This window comes from Carica papaya, chromosome 2, assembly GCF_054855325.1.
Source record: "Carica papaya isolate Zhongbai chromosome 2, ASM5485532v1, whole genome shotgun sequence".
Classification (NCBI taxonomy): Eukaryota; Viridiplantae; Streptophyta; class Magnoliopsida; order Brassicales; family Caricaceae; genus Carica; species Carica papaya.
The window spans coordinates 22,921,729-22,930,134 of NC_142310.1; positions in this window are offsets into that span (position 1 = coordinate 22,921,729).

Below are 8,406 nucleotides of genomic sequence, written 5' to 3' on the forward strand. Positions count from 1 at the left end.
GACCGGTTATTTGAGATGTTGGAGAGACTCATCGTTGTCCAGCAGGCCCGGGAGGAAATGAGGGAGCTACCTGACCCTTCCTTGCTGCCACAGGTTGAGCCACCTCTGCAGCGAGAAGATCCCGAGCCACCCCGGTACGACCCTGCTCCTCTATAGTACCACCCGGCACCACCACAGTATGATCCAGTACCCCAGCCATAGTACCACCCAGCACCACTACAGTATAACTCGGTGTCCCAACTGCATCACTCAGCACCACCACAGTACAATTCGGTGCCTCCAGCGTATCATTCAGTACCACCGTAGAGCTACCTAGTCCATCCTCAGCGCAGTCTAGTCCCTCTTCTACGGGACCCAGCTCCTTCCATGATGGACCCAGCCTACATTGAGATGTATAAAAGACTAAATCCATTTACTTTTAGAGGAGAATCCTCATTTGAAGAGGCCGAGTACTGGTTAGTTGAGACAAAGAAGGCCTTTGTGACGCTTGGGGTGACTCCCGAACAAAAAGTCATCCTTACTACCTACATGCTGGTGGGAGAAGCAAGCCGCTGGTGGCAACTCAAGCAGGCAACCCTGTCCTTTTCAGTTACTTAGAAACAATTCCTGACGGCCTTTCATGCAGAGTACCTTCTAGAGCATATCAAACATCTTAAGGAGATGGAGTTTACACACTTGGTCCAATGGGACATTACTGTATCAGAATATGCTCGTAAGTTCTTAGAGTTGGGCTGGTATTTCCCGAAGAGCATGACAGATGAAGGCAGGAAGGCTAGAAGGTTTGAGTGGGGTCTCCGTCTTGAGATCAGACAGCAGTTGTTTGTGCTCGAACTCAGCACTTATTCAGCTGTTTTGGCTAAGGCACAGTTGGTGGAGAGGAACCTTCGCACCTTCCCTCCAGTAGTGGAGAACCTCAGGCCCTCGGCTCCACACCGCAAAACAGCACCTACTGCACCTGTTCAACAGAACAAGAGCCCAGGCTGATGACTTAGACTCCTTCTCAGGTTCCATCAGCAGGGCACGGTAAGACTTGTTAGTATTGTGGCAAGGATCATGAAAACCGACCCTACTATCGCCTCAACAACACCTGTCGCATATGCAGTAGTGCTCAACATTATGTAAAAGAGTGCCCGATGAACCAGAACCAGGCCAGGCCTCTTATGCAGGGCAAGGCTTACAACCTCACTCAGTAGGATACATAAGCCGACCCGTACATAATATATGGTACGTACACTATCTGTAACCATCTTGCTCATGTTTTAATTGATACTAGTGCATCGTATTCATTTGTTTCACATGTTTTTGCATCAAAATTAATTGATTCTGTATTATTTGTGTTTACTCCTAGGAGTAGGACACTATTGGGGGAAGTTGTATACAGAAATTGTGTCATAGATATAACAAATAAAAATTTGAGTGTGGACCTAATAGAGATTGACACGGGGGACTTTAATGTAACTTAGGAATGAACTGGCTAGCGGCATATCACGCCACCATAGATTGTTTTAGCAAGAAGATTGAATTCAACCCTCCTAATGAGGAGTCATTTACAAATTAATAAAATTATTTAATATTTATTTTTCTCATGACAAATTCTCTTATTATCAAATACTTTAACCCGACTATTTTCTCTAACTAGGAAAACCCAAGAAAGAAATTTGTATTCAAGATATTCCAATAGTTCGAGACTTTCCAAATGTGTTCCTGGATGAACTACTTGAACTGTCAGTGGACAGAGAAATCGAATTCACCATAGACCTTCAGTCAGGCACCCAGTCTATTTCGGTTGCTCCTTCTTACCGTATGAGTCGTGTTGAGATAGAGGAACTGATAAATCATTGAATTGTAGGATAGTGAATTCATCCAACATAGTGTGTCCTATTGGGGTGCCAGAGTCACATTTACAAGAAAGGGAGATGGGATGTTGAGGTTATTTATAGACTATAGAGGCCTGAACAGGGTCACGATCAAGAACAAACACCCTCTCCCCAAGATCGATGACCTTTTTGATCAGTTGCAGGGTGCCCAGGTCTTATCTAAGATAGACCTACATTCAGGTTACGATCAGGTAAGGATTAGGGCAGAAAACATTCCTAAAACAGCCTTTCGAATCAAGTACGGACACTATGAGTTCCTGGTCATGCCATTTGGACTAACCAACGCTCCAGCCATCTTCATGGACTTGAGAAACAAGGTTTTCAGACAATTCTTGACTCAGTTCTTCATTGTGTTCATAAATGATATCTTAGTTTATTCAAAAAGTAGAGAAGAACACGTTCACCATCTGACTCAGGTTTTGCGGATTCTCAGAGAAAAGAAGTTGTATACAAAGTTAAGTAAGTGTGGATTTTAGCTTGAGCAAACTACCTTCCTAGAGCACATTATATCAAAAGTTGGAGTGCCGGTGAACTCCAAAAAAGTTGAAGCAGTGCTCAGCTGAGAAAGATTGACCTCGGTTAAAGAGATCCGTACCTTTCTGGGGATGGCAGGTTATTACCGCAAGTTTGTGGAAGGATTTCTAGCCTAACTGGCCCCCGGACTTGGCTCACAAAGAAGAACATTAAGTTTGAGTAGAACGAGAACTGTGAAAGAATTTTTTCAGAATTAAAGAGACGGTTGACTACCGCACCTATGTAAGCCCTGCCGAGCGAATCAGGTGGATATACAGTCTATAGTGATGCCTCTTACTTAGGGTTAGGTTGTGTTTTGATGCAGCATGAGAAGGTCAAAGCTTATGAGTCCAGACAGTTGAAGAGTCATGAGAAAAACTACCGCACCCATGACTTAGAACTGACTGCAATTGTCCACACCTTGAAGACTTGGCACCATTATTTGTATGGGGAGACCTTTCAGATCTATACCGATCATAAGAGTTTGAAATACATATTCACTCAAACAAATTTTAACATGCGTCAAAGAATGTGGATAGAACTCCTCAATGACTATAATTGTGACATCTTGTATCACCCGGGTAAGGGCAATGTGATAACCAACGCACTCAGCATGAAAAGTGCAGGTGCATTAGCTCATTTGATGTTTCAGAATGCAGGTAGATAGGGACCGCATAATAGTTATGACTTCAGGATATGAGGAGAGTCACATGTTTGGGCCACATAACTGTTCAACCTGAGTTAATCCAGAGAATAAAGAAAGCTCAGTCCGCCGATTCTACCTTAGTAACTCTCAAGAAAGATGCAAAACAGGATGTTAATTCAGAATTTCGAGTATCTGCTGATGGGTTGCTCAGATTCCATGACAAGGTGTGTGTTCCATGTGACAATGAGTTAAAAAGGGACATCATGACAGATTCGCATAACTCAAAGTTTGTCATGCATCCTGGAAGCACTAAGATGTATCAAAGTATGCGATCCCGACTTTGGTGGAACGAGATGAAAAGAGATGTAGCTGACTTTGTTTTTAAGTGTTTGGTATGTCAGCAGGTCAAGGCAGAGCATCAATATCCATGTGGACTACTTTAGCCATTACCAATTTTGGAGTAGAAGTGGGAACATATCACCATGGATTTCGTGACAGGTTGCCTAAGGCACACTCAGGATATGATCTCATCTGGGTAATTGTTGACCGGCTTACCAAGTCTTCCCACTTCTTGGTCATCAGGATGACTGATTACATGGAGTGTTAGTGACAGTAGTATTCGACAGGGACCCCAGGTTTATTTCTCAGTTTTGGTCTAGGTTTCAACAAGTCATGAGAACAAAACTGTTCTTTAGTACTGCATTCCACCCTCAGACCGATGGACAGTTAGAAAGGACGATCCGCACATTTGAGGATATGCTCTGAGCTTGTGTTTTTAACTTCGAGGGCCATTGGGATGACCATCTACCCCTGATAGAGTTCACCTATAACAATAGCTACCAAGCAAGTATTGGCATGGCTCTGTATGAGGTATTGTATAGCTGCCCATGCAGATCGCCGATATGTTGGAAAGAAGTGGGTTATAGGAAACTATTCGGTGCAGATCTCATAGAGGAGACTACAGCCAAAATAATTAAGATCATGAAGAATATTCAAACGACTTTGAGTAGGCAGAAAAGTTATGCGGACACCCGGAGGAGGGATTTAAAATTTGAGAAAGGCGATCGAGTGTTTCTTAAGGTCACTCCTTTCAAGGAAATTAGTAGGTTTGGCAAGATGGAAAAACTAAATTTCTAGTTTAGTAAACCATTTGAAATCTTAGACAGAATTGGTACCGCTACCTACAGACTAGTACTGCCTCTAGAACTTTCAAGGGTCCACAATGTGTTTCATGTGTCCATGCTACGCAAGTACAACCCGGACCCCTCTCACATCTTGACCCACAAGCATCTTTCACTCCAAGATGATCTGTCCTACGAGAAAGTATCGGTCGGTATTATAGACCGAAATAGCAGATTACTCTGCAATTGAAAAATTTTCTTTGTTAAGTTCTTATGACAGAACCACACACCGAGAAAGGGTACATGAGAGCTAGAATTAGACTTCAAAGTTCAATATCTCTAACTGTTTGATTGAGAGTGAGAGAGGCAAATTTGAGGGATCAAATTTCTTTTAAGGGGGGGAGAGATGTAATACCCAAATTAATTTTTTATGTAATTTAAATTAATTTGTAAATGTAATTTTTTAATTTTTTAATTTTAATTTAGTGTAAAAATGAAGAAAAATTGAAGGAGCATGAAATTGAAAATAATTTTGAAAATTTGGGTTATAAGGGTATTTTTGAAAAAAAAAAAATCAGAAACTGGGGTCAAATGATATTTAGAAAAGTTGTGCCACATTGCTCGGTCAGCAGCTCTAATAAACCAGAACGCTCCGCGTGGCAACAGATGGTGACGTGGTGCCACGCGGGAGACCACGCAGGTGATCTGCATACCCGTGATCGGACATCCTAGATCTGCTCCCGCGCTCACAGACGGCCCAGATGCATACACTTCCTAGACGCGATCGGATGGTCAAATTTAAACGCGATCAACAGTGTAGATCTACTTTTTATTTAATCGCAATTGGATGATTCAGATCAAATGCGATGAACGATCTAGATTAAAAGGAGACGGGTATAAATAACCCTCTTCACACCAAACCCTAACTCTAGCCGCTAAACACTCTTGCCGGAGAAGAAGACCCAGCCGCCGGGAAGGAGAGCCGCCGCACCGGAGCCACTTCCGATCTCCAAAAGAGGTAAAAAATTTTTCCTTTACTCAGAATTCTATTTTAAACACCATCATGGCCAAATCAGAGCCAAAAGTCTGGTGGATTTGCCAAAAATCGCGGGGAAAGCCTGGTGCCGCTGCCACGAGAAATTTCAAAAATTGCCTCTGATGAGGCCCTTTCCGATTCCTATTATGTGAAATTTTTTCACCTTTGTAATCACCGTTTCCTTCTCTACAGGTTGGTCAAAGCAAAACACCAAACTGTAAAAGTGAGCCGACGAAGCCACCGCATCGGAGAGCCCTGCCGCCCGTGAGTTTCGATTTTTCATTTTTTTTTGCCAACCAAGGTCCTGTAACATGTTTTCTTGTAGAGATTGATGCAAAACTGATCAAATTTGACCGAAAATGGCTGAAAATAACCAACCCGAGGCGGGCGGTCGTTACGGACAGCGGCGCCGTTGCTAGAGCACTGTGAAGCCGCCGTGTCGAGATTTCAGAATTGGCCAAAAACGGGTCCTAATACTGTTTTTGTATTTTTTTAGGATATTTGTAGGTACTTGTAGTGCGTTTTAATCCCTGAAGAAAAATTCAGAGAATATAGGGACCGCCGGTAGGCGTAGTCAATAAGTTTCGCGTTTTGGGCATCGAATTGAGTAAGAATCTCTCACCCTATTCTCTGTTATGAAATTGAAGTCAAATTAACAATAATATGGTGTTTTATACAATTTAAAAAATATTTATAATTAATTATAGGTTACTAATGGAGACAAAACTAGAAATTATCTATTGTTGTTTATGTCGATTATTTTTACGGTTTGAATGCATGATAGTATCTGATTGATCGATTTTACAGTTTTGAATACATGTATTGTTTGTTTTATAGGTTTATGGTTGAATTAGAAAAAAAAGGAGATTAAAAAAAATAGAAAATTGCGTGATTAAGTGAATGGATGAAACGACAACCTTACTAGATATCCTAGGAGATGGTGGACGGACTGGATGCATAGGGAATCCTACCGTGAACTTTGCCTCATATCAGACGGGGTATCGAGATTTGGTAATTTGGTGCTCATACCGGACGAGGTATGGGGACGACCCGTTTCACCTTTATACTGGATAAGGTATTGAGGTTTAGTAGTTTGGTGCTCATATTGGATGGGGTATGAGGATGACCCGTTAATTTGAAATGTTAAAAGAAAGGGTTTACATGTTGTGGGGATATCTCTGTGAACCTCCATGGATACCAGTAGGCTGATAAATGATAGAATTGTTATTCAAATCGATTATATATAAAATCATGATCTGAGTTATGTTATTGTCTTTATAGGTTGTTTTGTAAATCTCACTACGGTAAGTAGATGGTAAAAGATTTTTTTTATGATAAATGAATTTGTTTAATTAAGAGCTTTATTAGTTGTTTTGATTTTTCTACCAACCTTCATTTCCATGTCGGTGAGTAGCGTGATATTCTTACTGGGCTAGTGTAACTCATTACTTATTTAACAATTTTATATCAAAAGAATCAAGATCCAGAGCCCGATCCACAAGAGAGTTGCGAGTAGGATACCAGTTTTATTTATTTTTTATTTATTTCCTTAATTTTTTGTATTTCCTTCAAAAGAGTAATTCTCGCAGCACTATTTGGTACTTTAAGTTATTGTGTAAGGAATGTAAATCCTAACTAATTATTTCGCTTCCGCACTTAATTTATAATTTATTTTTTTTAAAATTCCGGGGCCGTTACAAATATAATCTATGTTTTTTAATATAATTAAGAAATGAAATTCTTAGAGAGTCATTATTAATTTATTCAAGATGAAATTAGTCAAAAAAATATGTACGGAATGATTTAGACAAATTTAGGCTTGAAAAATAGTTTGAATGGCAAGACGTGAGACACTCACTAATGATCAATTTAGACACTCGACATAAGTATTTTATCAAAAGGTTAAGATAAGAATTTAATTGGTAAATGAAACATGAACAATTAGTAAAACCTTGAAATATAATTAAATATAAATAATATCATAGAATGCAATGAGAACAAAAAAATAAGACTAGATATTTATAGAAACACCTAAATCAAGCAAAATAGTTAAAATCAAATGAGTTGTGCACTATTAAATAGTCTTTAAAATGCAGTAAAAAAGAAAAAAATTAGTAGATGCTCAAGAACTACAAAATCATTCATCCATCCTCTAGACATATTTTCCACGAAAGAAAGATATAAAACTACATATTTGACTTAAATCAATTGAATTAAATTGGCAACAAGTATGCATATTGGGAAAATAAAACAAATGAAAGGAATAAAACAAAATCCTCAACAACCCACTAACAATCATTGTATTATTAATACAGTAACATAGAAGATGGTCAACTAACACAAAGACAAGAAAAGCAAAAGATTCAAATTAATTGGAAAACAAATTAACTTAAAACTTTCATAGACAGATATCTTTAGTAGAAAGGATGAAGTTGTAACTCAGGGATAAAATATAAATACTCATAGTTTAGGGTTAAAATTATAAATAGTCAAAGCTGTGTTCTGACTATAAATACTGTCGTAAATTCTTCATTAATACAAGTTCTCATTTTTCTAAAGTTCAGAGCTCAAGTCTCTGTTTCTCCCTCACTTTCTAGTTTACCAAACAACAATGTTTCTTCCAAATTCTTGTGTTTAGTGTGTATTTTCTACTAAACATATTTTGAAACTCTTCACAAAAACTAATACGATATCAGAGCACTCTGATCGTTCCAATTAACTAGTAAAAAGTGAGCTTTAAGGAAGCCTTAATTTTTCAGTTTTGCTGATTTCATTGTAATCGAAGATTCTATGGAAGATTCAATAAGTTCAGACTTATTAAGGCTAGAGGAGGCAACCTCAAACCTGTATTACCTACATCCAAGTGAGAATCCCTCTCTTCAACTTACTTCTGAGCTGCTGTAGGTAACAACTTCCATACTTGGTCTCATTCAATGTATATCAACTATGAAAGCCAAGTTATGTTTTATGGATGGATCTATTCATGTACCTGAAAAGAACGATCCCTTGTATCGTCCATGAGTACGATGTAATACCTTAGTTGTGTCTTGGATAATGATGTCATAGTCACCTTCCATAGCACAAAGCACAATTTGGATAGATTATGCTAAGGATTTGTGGAAGGATTTGCACGATCACTTCGCGTGAAGCAATATAGTGTGTGTCTCCTTTTTTTAAAATGAGATATCGTCACTAAAATAAGGAATACAATTT